Below are 13,943 nucleotides of genomic sequence, written 5' to 3' on the forward strand. Positions count from 1 at the left end.
ATCACTCAAAACCTTCAGTGGTAAAACCATCGCCTAGGGGTCGGGGACAAAAATAATTAAAGACTATTACTTGGAGGTCTGGGAGAACCCAACAGATTTGGAATGGCCAGATATGTAGAGGACAGGGTTTCTGCTTCATCAGGCAGTTCTTCCCCTTTTACTCTACATTGAAGAACACTTACAACTGGAATTCCCTGGAGAGTGACCCCTCTGTGCTTTCCACGTGTGGCTCAGTAAGCAGTTCTCATGGAAAATCAGTCCTCGGTGTTAATCTTCACACAGTGAGGGGCAGTTCCTTTTCTTATGGTAAAAGAGAGTGAAAGAGAGATTTTTTTTTTTACCTTGTAGTAAATATTAGCCCGATGGAAGAGATAATTAAAAAAAAATCAAAACAATTACTGTCTCCTTATATAAGACCTGCCATCCTTGACCCATTGCCAGTGACATGGGTGACCTCAATGTACTCAACATTATAAAAGGAAAAAGACACCCCCTTTTTACATTCCACTTCAGACAACCTCAAACATGATGATGTTGGTTTATGGTTATATTAAAGAATCAGTGAAAAACAAAATAGAATTTTTCTCAGCTGCCAAAAGCGGGACACAAAAGAGTAGACCTCTATAGTTGACTATGGGAAAGGGACATCTGATTTATCCCTGTGAGTGTTAAATTAAAAGACAAAATTACTTTTATTCATACCTAGTCTTGCGGGCTGAAAGCAAAGCATTCTTTAGATGTGGATAGCTCCACACTGTGAGAGAGGAGTCTAGCTGTGGCCACCAGGCTTCAACCCTCATTGAAGCCCAGATGTTCTGCTTTCGACTGCTTACATACCTTTTAACTAGGGAAAAACAGATGAAAACCTTGTTGTCATTATTTGTTTCCCCTTTAAAATTAAGAACAATATGTGCTTGAAAATTGGATTTAGTTCAACCCGGCTAGCTCACAGCTCTCGGATTTGAATTCATCTGGCTGGTAAATGCTCGGGCAGTCCGTTTCTCCTTAGTTTGCTTCTTCCAGATCAGGGCACAAAGGAGGCAGCTGCGGAGAGTCCCTGGAACTGACCTACCAGTTAAAAAGCACACAGCAGAAATAGGATGGTACAGATGCCGACCACACCACTAAGGACTATGAATGGCCTTTGATGCTTCAAAAGCTTGGTCCACTGAATCAGGCTATTGTCAGGAGAAATCTCATAACCCAGGGTGGTCATGGTCTTTCAAAAGTAGCTCAGTTGTCCTGTTGTTTACTGCAGAGCCACTTTTATATGATTCCAGATGATTCAGACTGAACCCATGAGAGTCTTTCTTTCTGCTACTGCCATAGCTTTGGCTTTGTAGAATCCCTATGTATAACCTTGCATCACATGATTGTGTGCTGCAAGGGATGCATTGGTTCTGCACTGGGGTACCCGCACCGCTGGTGTTGTCTGCCATTTTATTATTATCCCCTGTAAGTATTGCCAAAGCTCTCGATCTCTCAATGCCATTGTCTCAAACATTTGGATCTTAATTTTCAGGGGTGTTGTGTCAGAATGGAGACTGTCTCATCTTCCACCTCGGCAACTGATGTGACATAACATGTATATAGCTTGCTGATGGAAACTAGTTATCAGGTCAAGTTCACTTCTAGCTTTTGATTTTTTCCCCCCAGAGGTCTTCTCAGCAATCACTACTTACTGGTACCATCTTTGTTGCTCAGTGTCACTCGGGATGAGTCAATCATCTTTAAAAATGTGATTTAAACAAGAAAAACCATCACATATCTGCCTCATGGTTGCCATTTCGGTCCCTCTTTAATAGATGCAGACTTCCATCTGAAGGACTTCCTTTAACATTTATTATGCTAAAGATTTGCTGTCAAAATGCCTTTTCAGTATTCGACTGTGAGAAGTTATTTGCTTTCATTTTTTTGAAAGGCATTTTCAATGGTTATACAATTCTAGGTTAAGGCAATATGGCTCGTTTTAAGTGCTTTAAAGTGCAACTCCACCGTTTCCGGGCATGTGCATTCTTTCTCTCCAGTTCCACTGTGTTCTTTCCATCCCTCAGCCTGCTTTCTTCCCTATCTTGGTTCTTCTCCTGATGCTTCATTCTTCTGGCTCTCTTCATTATTGCTTTTGGAGCCATCTTATTATAATGTGTTCTTATATTAATTGTGCTAAAAGTTGTTTGAATTCTTTGGATATTTGTTTTTATTGTCTTCAACACATTGGGACACTTTCAGCTCTAGTTCTTTAGATATTCTTCCCTGACGCTTGCTCACCTCCCATCGCCAGCTACAGGTGCATCTTAGGTGCTGTAGTTAAATGAATAGGCTGCTGGAAAATAGCTGCAGCATAATGCTGGTCTGTGCATGTATGCCTAAGTTGTCTCTCTATTTTGTTTTAAGTAGTTTGTACTGTTACATCTTCATATCCCTGCCTACTTCTGTAATGGAGCTGAGTTCCTTGGAAGGAGTCTAATTCTCCTTGTTGGCTTGGTAGAGATTTGTTAGCCAAGACTGGGACAGTTACTAGCCCAGGACTAATTATTTCCCTCCACAGATGCAAAATCCTATTTGATCCTTGAATGTTGAGAACAGGCACTATTGACTCTATTAGTCTTGGCTACTTGTTCTAAGATGTCTCTTTCCCCCTCTTAGCCCTCTCTCTGTGTGTGTGTGTGTGTGTGTGTGTGTGTGTGTGTGTATACCCATGCTTTAGCAGCAACTCAAAAGCCATCCAAAGTTTGCTCATGATCTCATAAGCCAGCTTCTGTATGCCTCTCCTTCACTTTCTTGCTCACTTGTTCATTTTTCTTTGAGCCTCTGTCTTGAGAATCCTACCAATTAAATGTCACCAGGTTCTCAGATTTCTTGTTTAGCTGAAATAGCCCATTGAACCTCAATTTGCACCAGAGACTGGAGAGTTTTCTGGGATGTAAGGTAGGATGACTATAATGCTTATCTATCCACATCCCGCCCACATCTCACCCACCTCCCACCCACATCCTGATATCACTGTCCTTAGTTCTTCTTTTTGATTTCCAGTGTTATGTAAACCAAGATTTCATATATTCTGTCCATTTGTGACTCTACTGTGTTTTTTAAAGCTTAAAAAAAGTAATATGTATGAGTGTTCCCTTGTATGTATGTGCACCATTTGCATGCCTAGTGTCTATGAAGAATAGAGCATCTGATCTCCACCTCCTGGATCCCCATCTACTGAGAATTGCTGGCCATTGCAAATGCAGTAGTAAAACATGGTCTCTGCTCCCCAACTTAGCTTACATAGAATCTCCAGAGGTCATTACTTTGTAATTAGTCAATGCAGCCAAACAGATGACATTGGAGAATAACCAAGCATGACAGCTACTGTTGTAGACTAGGGGACAACCTCAAGAAAACATCTTCATTCTTCATAGTCAAAAAGTGATACATTGGAAGAATCGCCATTGTATTCTTTGTTAATCCAAATCTTGGCACTATTTTTTTTTTCCTGCTCTGGCCTTCTATCTGACCAAAATCACTGGTATCGGACGTTTTTTTCCTGTTCAATCTTAAGATTCCAGTGTTTCCTGTCTGTCAGTCTCCACTAGGCCCTCCTTCCATCACATGTAATTACTGGGCAAAGCCCACTGATATTTAAGAAAGATAGTGTTGATTATGCAAATACTGCTCCATTTTGCAGACTTACCAACTGAGGCCACAGATTGAATGAATGGTACCAGGTCCTCAATTCCCACTAGAGGCAGAAACAGTGAGGTTTCTGGGTTCCCTGGGGGGAGTCCATATATTTTAGCAGAGGGATTCCAGCCCTTAGCAGAGGACCTGATGTGGGTAAACTGCAGCCTAAGTCCTGCAAACCCACGTCCTTTGTGATTTTGCCCAGGTGAACCCTGCTGCAAAAAGCTGTTCTTTTCCTCAGGGCTCTGATTTGAGATGAAAGCCCAGCAGTTTGCCTAACTGGCTCACTACTCAATCTGTCAATTCTGTCTGGAATTCTGGTTAGATAAGTTTTCCATTTTTCCTTTTTACCTTCACTGAAGTTGTGGATAAAAGGGCTACCCTCAGGATAATGTTAAATTGTTTCATATTGTCTCAGGGATTATCTTCTGAGGTCCCAGGGAATCCACTAGTGAAGAAGTACCTCCCTCAGGTAGGCATAAGGAGCATAGTAGAATAAATTTCACAAGTGGAGGAGTTGAGACCTTGGTGAATTACACAGCTAAAAGCTTGTTTTGAAGATAGTTCTGTTAAGTAGAATGGAGTGCTTAGGGCCTTAAATATGCAAAGTTTTTTCTTTCTTGTGGCTTCACACAAGACTGCCACAAAGATAAAATAGAAGCATCCCTATAACTAGGCACTGCAGGCACTTCCCTGTAAACCTGCTACAGTGGTTATCAAACGTGACCCCCTTTATACAGAGGACTCACCGATGCTCATCGGAGCAGCTGGGACACATAAGTTCAGCCAAGTGAAAATTAGCAGAACTTAGAGTAACTACCAGTCACAGGATAGTTGGTATGTTATTTTCATGCCACAGAAACCTTGGTAACTGAAATAAACCTAGTAACCTTTTATGTATTAAGAAACACAAACACACACACACACACACACACACACACACACACACACATTTGAGAAAAGTGAAGCATTTAGTGGATAAGGCTATAAAGCAAACCTATGTTCATCACAATATGACTAGATAAGAAAAGATTTGAAAGGGGGAATTTCTGAATCAAGGTCTATGGAAGCCCACAGGATAGAAAGCCATTAGAAGAATGCTTTGTTTTCCCATGTGTCTTTACTGGGGGTTACCTCAGGTTACCTCTGACCATGTGTCTAGAAAGTAGAAACCCAACTATCAGAGTTCTGGGCTTCCCAAATCCACATAGAATAACTTAGCTATGGAAGAAAGGACTGGACTTTTCTCTGGTACTCACTCACCTCCTTGACTTCCTCATCCCTTTTCTTCTCTGGTTTCTTCTTCACCTTCCTGCCATCTCCCTGATCTTGTTCTGTCCAAATGCTGCTGCTCCATGCGTGCCTGCCTTCAGGCTTGCACACAACAGTTTTCTTCTGCTGACCGGCGTTTTCCTAGTCTTAACATGGTGGACACTTCGCTCTCCATATCACTTTGCTCTCCTTATTTTTACTTCCTGTTACCACTTTCTACCCATCTCCATGTCTCGACAAAAGGGCAAGCTCTTCACAATGACAGGTACACAGACCTGGTACCCTTGCACCATGCCAAGGAGTTTTCATGTAAGCATTTTTGCCTCCTCACATCATGAGATTAGTTTACTATGGATGCTTTCCCTCTACAGATGCTGCTGCTGAGGCTATATCTACTGAATGTGAGGTAGGGGGAAGACTTAGTCTATTAGTAAGTAGCTGAGAAGGGCTCTGTCTCTGGAGTCTAAGCTCTTATCTGTTCCTTATGGAGAGAATGAAAGGTGGTAAGCTGGGGTCCTTTAAGAAGTAGACATCAAGGCAGTTTATGCTTCTAAGATATTTGTTTGGGTAAATGTCAGGTAAAGAATCTAAGAAGGAACTGGGCAGGGGGCAGAGGAAGCAATGGAAGAAAGATTAGACCATGGTGGAGTTAAGAGAAAAGGAAGGACGAAAAAATAAAGAGGGACGATCGGAGATGGCAATAGAGTGTTTAAAACAATCTGGGAAGCCAAGATGTATCATAGCCAAAGCCAGGCAGCAGGAGAACACCCCATCTTCCAGAGTCTGACTAGCCTTATTACCTCTGCCATGATCAGGTAATGACTGGGGCAGGGCAGCCTGTGGAAAGTGGATTCTGGATAGGAACACTATACAGTATTTCTGAGCGCAACATCTGGGCTGTCAGTTAACTCCACCCAAATAGGAGATCTGAGAAGAGCAGGAAAATATGGAAAATGTGTGTGTGTGTGTGTGTGTGTGTGTGTGTGTGTGTGTGTGTGTGTGTGTGTTCACTCCTGAGACCAGAAGAGGGTGTCAGATCCCCAGAAAGTGAAGTAACAGACTATCTAATGTGGATGGCAAGAACCAAATTTAGGTCCTCTGGAAGAGCAGCAAGTATTCTTAATCACCAAGACATTGCTCTAGCCCTAAGGGGGACATTTCCAGCACAGTGGTTGTTCTGTCAAGAGCCTTTTCTTTTTTTTTCCATTTTTATTAGGTATTTAGCTCATTTACATTTCCAATGCTATACCAAAAGTCCCCCATACCCACCCACCCCCACTCCTCTACCCGCCCACTCCCCCTTTTTGGCCCTGGCGTTCCCCTGTACTGGGGCATATAAAGTTTGCGTGTCCAATGGGCCTCTCTTTCCAGTGATGGCCAACTAGGCCATCTTTTGATACATAAGCAGCTAGAGTCAAGAGCTCCGGGGTACTGGTTAGTTCATAATGTTGTTCCACCTATAGGGTTGCAGATCCCTTTAGCTCCTTGGGTACTTTCTCTACCTCCTCCATTGGGAGCCCTGTGATCCATCCATTAGCTGACTGTGAGCATCCACTTCTGTGTTTGCTAGGCCCCGGCATAGTCTCACAAGAGACAGCTACATCTGGGTCCTTTCGATAAAATCTTGCTAGTATATGCAATGGTGTCAGTGTTTGGATGCTGATTATGGGGTGGATCCCTGGATATGGCAGTCTCTACATGGTCCGTCCTTTCATCTCAGCTCCAAACTTTGTCTCTGTAAGTCCTTCCATGGGTGTTTTGTTCCCAATTCTAAGGAGGGGCATAGTGTCCACACTTCAGTCTTCATTCTTCTTGAGTTTCATGTGTTTAGCAAATTATATCTTATATCTTGGGTATCCTAGGTTTGGGGCTAATATCCACTTATCAGTGAGTACATATTGTGTGAGTTCCTTTGTGAATGTGTTACCTCACTCAGGATGATGCCCTCCAGGTTCATCCATTTGCCTAGGAATTTCATAAATTCATTCTTTTTAATAGCTGAGTAGTACTCCATTGTGTAGATGTACCACATTTTTTGTATCCATTCCTCTGTTGAGGGGCATCTGGGTTCTTTCCAGCTTCTGGCTATTATAAATAAGGCTGCTATGAACATAGTGGAGCATGTGTCCTTCTTACCAGTTGGGGCATCTTCTGGATATATGCCCAGGAGAGGTATTGCTGGATCTTCCGGTAGTACTATGTCCAATTTTCTGAGGAACCGCCAGACTGATTTCCAGAGTGGTTGTACAAGCCTGCAATCCCACCAACAATGGAGGAGTGTTCCTCTTTCTCCACATCCACGCCAGCATCTGCTGTCACCTGAATTTTTTATCTTAGCCATTCTGACTGGTGTGAGGTGGAATCTCAGGGTTGTTTTGATTTAAGAGCCTTTTCTATCTGTAAAAAAAAAAAAAACAAAAAAAAAACAAAAAACAATCGGATGTTGTATCTGTTCCTCTGAGATTGAAACATCCCACCCTGTAGGAAAGCTCCTTAAACCAGAAGGTAAACAACTCAAAACAGCTTCAGGAAATCTCTGAAACTGACCAGATTCCGTAGCCCTTCTTTTCCCAACAGTAAACAAACTAAGCTGCTGAGCTGCACATTCAGACAACCCAAGCTGCAAAGAAGACTCTGACACCAGACCCGCTGCCCCGAAGAAGCAGAAGAGGCTTAGACAAACCGTGTCACTGGGATGGGACACTCTCCAGCCTGTTGACCTGCCTTCAGGCTGTACAGATTGCTCTAGGCTCCCAGCTTCTGTGCACTGTCACCTGTGCTCGATGGGCTTTGCTGACACAGCTGTCTCTGAGTCATTGCTGCTTCTGTAACTAACCCCTCAATCAAATTCCCGTAAGTAACCCTAGTGCAACTCACTGGTTCACCAAGTTGAATGTTGGTGGTATTATTATTTTATAGGCTCCCTATTTTTTGGTCAGTGGACATGGGTGAAGCTTCTCCCCAGAAGTCTTGTCATGCAGCATTGGACAAGAAGCAACATAAAGGAGGAAGGATTTATTTCTTCTCAGAGGTCAAGGTCACTTTGTCCATCATAGTGGAAAGGATATCACAGCAAGCAGAGAAGGCATGGTGAGGACCCAGCTGGTTCCAGTCAGAAAGCAGGAGTGAATAGGGAGTAGGGCCAGGGTATTAAATCTCAAGGTCCACCCCAGTGACCTATTTTCTCTAGCAAGGCTCTGGTCCCTAAAGGTTCTACAGCCTTTCCGCTTGAAGCCCAGGAGGTCAAATACGTGAGCTTAGGGAAGACAGGTCACATGAAAACTACAGCTGTAGTTGTAGGAATATCATCTGGTTCATGGCAATAAGTTGTTCATCATGTAGAAAAGTGGCTAATGTGAGAAATAAATGTTTATCAGTTGAATGAAGTATCCATTGGGTATACCAGGCACTTAATATTTATTAAATATGAGCAAACATGTGAGTAAATAAACATAGAAAAGAACAATTCTCCTAAATTTTGGGCCACTTTCCCATCACTTCCTCTGCTCTGCTGAAAGTCAGTAGTGAAGTGGATTAGAATCACAGAATTCAGAGTCTGCCTGTTTCCCCTTTCCTTGTGATAACTCTCCAGTTAGGCAGTGATTTACAAGGACAGATATATCCCCCCAGGGAAAAGAATGAGACTTGGCTGTTGTCTGGGCAGGTGCATTTACACACACTTCAGACTTGTCCATTTCAAGCACTTAATCCACATGAAATAATGATAGTTCACATGCCTGAAACTATTCCAAGCTAGCAAGATGTATAGCTTGCAGTAATATATATCTCAGAAGCTTACAGCGGGGGCTCCAGGGCTCATGACTTCCCTTTTCTTTATTTATTTGACTCAAAACAGTAAAGATTACTCTGTCCTAGTTCTGGAAGTCAAGGTGTCAGCAAGGCCAGGCTCTCCTCGAAGGATACAGAAGTATCCCGTCCCAGCTTCTGGGTGCTGGCACTCATTGGCACTGCGTTCTTTCAGCTAGCCTGCTCTAGTCATTCCTATTATCATATGGCATTCTCCCTGTGTGTCTTCTGTCTCTGCGTCCAAAGTTCCTTTGTATATCAAGTTTCCTTTCGGTTTTTAATTGTGATGCACACACCATGAACATTTTCATTTCGGCTTTTTAAAGTGTACGTGCTGTGGAGTCGAGCGCATTCACACCACTGCACAACCATTCCGCATTAACTTTTCTCCTTCTGTAAAACTGAAATTCCATACACATTAACAAATATTTTCTCCTGTTCCCCCCTCCCTGTTGCCCCAGCCTCACCTCCAGGAAGCCACACTGCTGCTCTCCTCTTTGTAGATTCGTATGAGTTCTTTTAGGTGTTTCATAAGAGTAGATTAATACCTATTCAGTTACACCTGTCTTCCTCCATTGCTCTCTACCATGTATGTATGTATGTATTATGTATGTATGTATGTATGTATGTATGTATGTATGTATGTATGTATGTATGTATTAAGGCAGGGTCTCTCATTAAACCTAGAGCTCACTGATTATCCAGAGATTTGTTTACTTCTGCCTTCCCAGTACTGGGATTACAGAGAGGTGCACAGCACCACACCCGACTTTCCCCTTGGAGGCTGTATCTTATAAAACGGTAGATTTCCATCGTCCACTCCTTCCTCTTTCTTGCTTAAATCTAAATCCCCCATGTTAAGGACCTAACCTTCCAGAGCTTCAGAATGTGGCTCTGTGAGATAGTTTTGAAAAGGGGTAATCAGGCTGGCTGTGGTAGCACACTCCTCTAATCCCCCAGCACGTGAGAAACAGCGGCAGAGACAGATGGATAGCTCAAATGAACAAGCAACAAAAAAGAAGTAATTAAGCACAAGGTGGGGAAATTTAATGTTTAATCACTTCTTTTGGAGACCACCTTCAAATAGTCACATTCTGAAACACTGCAAGATTAGGTCTTTAGTGTAAGAATTTTACAAGTATCTGATATAGCTGGTCACCACAGTTCAGTTATTACACTCAGAAAGCTAGCATTGATGAAATTCTTGTAAGCATTTGATAGACTGTTCACATTTTCTAATTGTTTTCTGTCATTTTTCTGACCAATGATCAATACATCTTGAGTTTAGTGACCTCATCTCTTTTAGTCTCCTTTAATGTGGAACAGTCCTTCATCTCCCTTTGTTCTTCACGATCTTATTTTGAAGTGTGCTGTTCAGTTATTTTATTCAAGATCTCTTAATTTGCATGATGATTCCTCATGATTAAATTTAGGCTAGCATTGCTTCAAGAATATCACAGAAGTTATCTTGTGTCCTTCTCAGGATATCACGTCGGGAGGCTGTTGTGTGGGCAGAGGCATTTAGAGACACTTCAGACCTGCACAGTTCAACCACTTAATACATGAAATAATGATAGTTCATTTTCCCGAATCCATTCCAAGCTGGCAGACTTCAGTGTTCATTTGTCCTATTGCTGGCAATGTTATCTTTAACCATTTGGTGTAGATGATGTTTGCCAAGCTTCATATATATCCTTTATAACAAATAAGTATCACATGGAAAGATACTTTGAGACTATAAAAACTTTTTTTAAAGACTTTTTAAAAATTATTTTTGGGGTGGGGTGTGTGCACATGAGGGCAGGAGTACTACTCAGCTATTAAAAACAAAAACATCATTGATTTTGTAGGTAAATGGAGGGAACCTATGGATATCCTGAGTGAGGTAACAGAGTCCTCAAAGGACATTAATGGTATGGGCTCACATATAAGTAGATATTAGCCACAAAGTACAGGCACCATGTTACACTTCACTGACCTTAAGAAGCTAAACAAGGAAAGTCCCCAAAAGGAAGCTTAAATCTCACTTAGAAGGGGGAATAAAATAGCCATAAGAGGCAGATAGAAAGAGGGAACCAGGAGTAAGGGGTAGGGAAAAAATGGGGGATTCAGGATCAGGTGTAAGGAACAGGAGAGATGACTAGATGGCCATGAAAATGAATGGAAATCTGCAACTGATGGGAGTGAGGAAGTGGGGGCCATCTTCAGAATGAGACAGGGACCTGGGATAAGGGAGGTGTGCATGAATCGATGACCTTACCTGTGACTCACTACACTGGAAATGTGGAACCTGAAGAAGCCACCTCCTGTAGCCAGGTAGGAACCCCAGTGGAGCAATAGAGATACCACCCACTCACAAAAGATTTGACCCAAGATTTATGCTGTCTATAAGAAATACAGGCATGGGGGCTGGAGCTCAGACTGAGGGAATGGCCAACCAATAACTGGCCCAACTTGAGTCTTTTTTTTTGAGACAGGGTTTCTCTGTATAGCTCTGGCTGTCCTGGAACTCACTCTGTAGACCAGGCTGGCCTCGAACTCAGAAATCTGCCTGCCTCTACCTCCCAAGTGCTGGGATTAAAGGCGTGCGCCACCACGCCCGGCTCCAACTTGAGTCTTATCTGATGGACAAGCACCAATCCCCAGCACTATTAAGGATATTCTGTTACACTTGCAGACAGGAGCAAATTGTTCTCCCAGAGACTCTGCCTAGCAGCTGACTCAGACAGATACAGACATCCATAGCCAAACAGTGAATGGAGCATGGGACTTTTATGGAAGAATAGGAGGAAGTATTGTGGGCCCCAAAGGGGATAGGAACTCCACAGGAAGACCAACAGAGCCTCCCTTGGGCTCTCAGAGTCTGAACCATCAACCAAAGAACATATACAGGCTGACCTAGGCTCCCCGTGTGACACACACACACACACACACACACACACACACACACACACACACACACACACACGTATATATATCGTGTGCAGCTTGACCTTCATGTGGATCCCAAACAACTGGAGCTAGGGCTAATGCAAAAGCTGTTGCCTGTGTATGGGATATGTTCTTCTAGCTCGGCTATCTTGTCTGGCCTCAATAGGAGAGGAAGCACTTAGCCTCAGACAGCACCTAGCCTAGAGAATTGAAGTGGCAAGATGATGTGTGTGTGTGTGGATACCCAGGGGGCCTACTTTCTCAGAGAAGTAGGGGAGGGGCGTAGGGTTAGGATTAGGGGAGGGGGTGACTGTGTGGGGGACAGTGAGCAGAATATAAAGTGAATAAGTAAAAAAATTAAATTGAAAACTTATTTTGGGGGTGGAGTACTCACAGGAGCCAGAGGTGTCTATTACTTTTGGGGCTGGTCCTTCTCCAAGAGCAGTGCATGTTTTAAACTCCAGAGCCATCTCTCCATCCCCTGAAAAAATCTCTTCATATACTTTCTATACTTCTGTGAATTAATTTTAGGTTCTCCTGATGGTTTTTGCTTGCGCAACTGTCAGTGCGGTGTTTGCTGGATGGTGAGACACTATTCCGAGCATCCCTTCCACACGTACCAACTGGAGCTGACAATGAAGCAAAGCTCCTTCTCTCCACCATATTTCACCTTAGAGAGATCACAGAATTTACTTTATTCTGTTGGTGATGATCCAACACGATTGCTATGCGCGGTGCTCAGGGCTGGACCACTGGGAATCCATTCAATTGGCTTTGACATCATTTTGATGCACCCCTATTGTATTGTGAACATTTTCTCATCTCTGACACAAGATATTCCGTATCATCATTTTGTTTCTCTCTTCCAGCCTGGAATGCATCCTTTGTATCCTTTTAAAGGTCCTGGTTCATTTTACTGACAAGTCTCTCTCTCTCTCTCTCTCTCTCTCTCTCTCTCTCTCTCTCTCTCTCTCTCTCTCTCTCCAGTGCCTGGCAAATACAGAAGTGGATGCTCACAGTCATCTATTGGATGGAATACAGGGCCCCTAGTGAAGGAGCTAGAGAAAGTACCCAAGGAGGTAAAGGGGTCTGCAACCCTATAGGTGGAACAACAACATGAACTAACCAGTAACCCCAGAGCTGTCTCTAGTTGCTTTTGTAGCAGAGGATGGCCTAGTCGGCCATCAATGGGAGGAGAGGCCCTTGGTCTTGCAAAGATCATATACCCCAGTACAGGGGAATGCCAGGTCCAGGAAGCAGGATTGGGTGGGTTGGGGAGCAGGGTGGTGGGAGGAGGGTATAGGGGACTTTGGGGCTAGCATTTGAAATGTAAATGAAGAAAATATCTAATTAATAAAGGAAAAAAAATTCACATTTCTAGACAATGAACACTAGACTGGCTTGCTGTTATGACATTACAATTGCTTTTTGACCATCTCCAGAGGTAAGGAAGTGAAATACACACACTCACACGCACACACACACACACACACACACACACACACACACATACACACAGCTCTCAGAGCTCCTTTCTAGATCCAATTTTATGGACCTTGCATTATAGCAATGTCTCCAATTCCAACCCAGCCTCTGCAAAGCTATTCTAGCCTTCCTGGTTTCCTTATCCATGACCCCTTTCATAAGCCATATTCTATTATCCATGTTTTCCCTGTAATCACAGTGTATCTTCCAGTTCTCAGAACACACATGGCAGTTAAAAGAAAGCTGAACTGACTTTCCTAAAACAAGCCTATTAACTCTGGAACTCACGTGAAGCCTCTCTTTTTCTTTAGACTTAGTACACACAGTCAAGCTGCTGTTTTCAAAAGCTGCTGTCATGAGTAACCATCCTGACACACTTTAGTATGGTTTATTACCTGTCTTAGAGGTTGGTTTGTCCTTTTTTAAAAGTCATATTCCATTTGGATCTTCTTTCTCATCCCCTAAGCTTTAATTATTTATTCTCTCCATCTGAGAAATGTTAACGCAACCCTAAAAACCACAATCATACAAGTTTTGTTTTACTTCAGAGCTGTCACTCCCCCAATCCCTTCTCCCACACTCCCATTCCCTTCCCCACCCTGCTTCTGCTCACCATCTGTAGATAAACACCCTTAAAGCTTTAACTTTATTCTTTCTCATTTATTTCCCAACATCCAGCAAATTCATGTGTATCTTCTCATCTTTCTTCCTACTCTCAAAGTTAACTCTTACCTGGAGCTTCTGCTCCCCTGACATCATATCCTGAAAAGCACTCTGCA

General features: G+C 42.9%; 1 pseudogene; it reads right to left on the minus strand.

Annotated features, from left to right (window-relative positions):
* On the minus strand, window positions 1,079–1,635 carry Gm18727 (predicted gene, 18727; annotated as a pseudogene).

The sequence above is a fragment of the Mus musculus genome, chromosome 1 (assembly GCF_000001635.26).
Source record: "Mus musculus strain C57BL/6J chromosome 1, GRCm38.p6 C57BL/6J".
Lineage (NCBI taxonomy): Eukaryota > Metazoa > Chordata > Mammalia > Rodentia > Muridae > Mus > Mus musculus.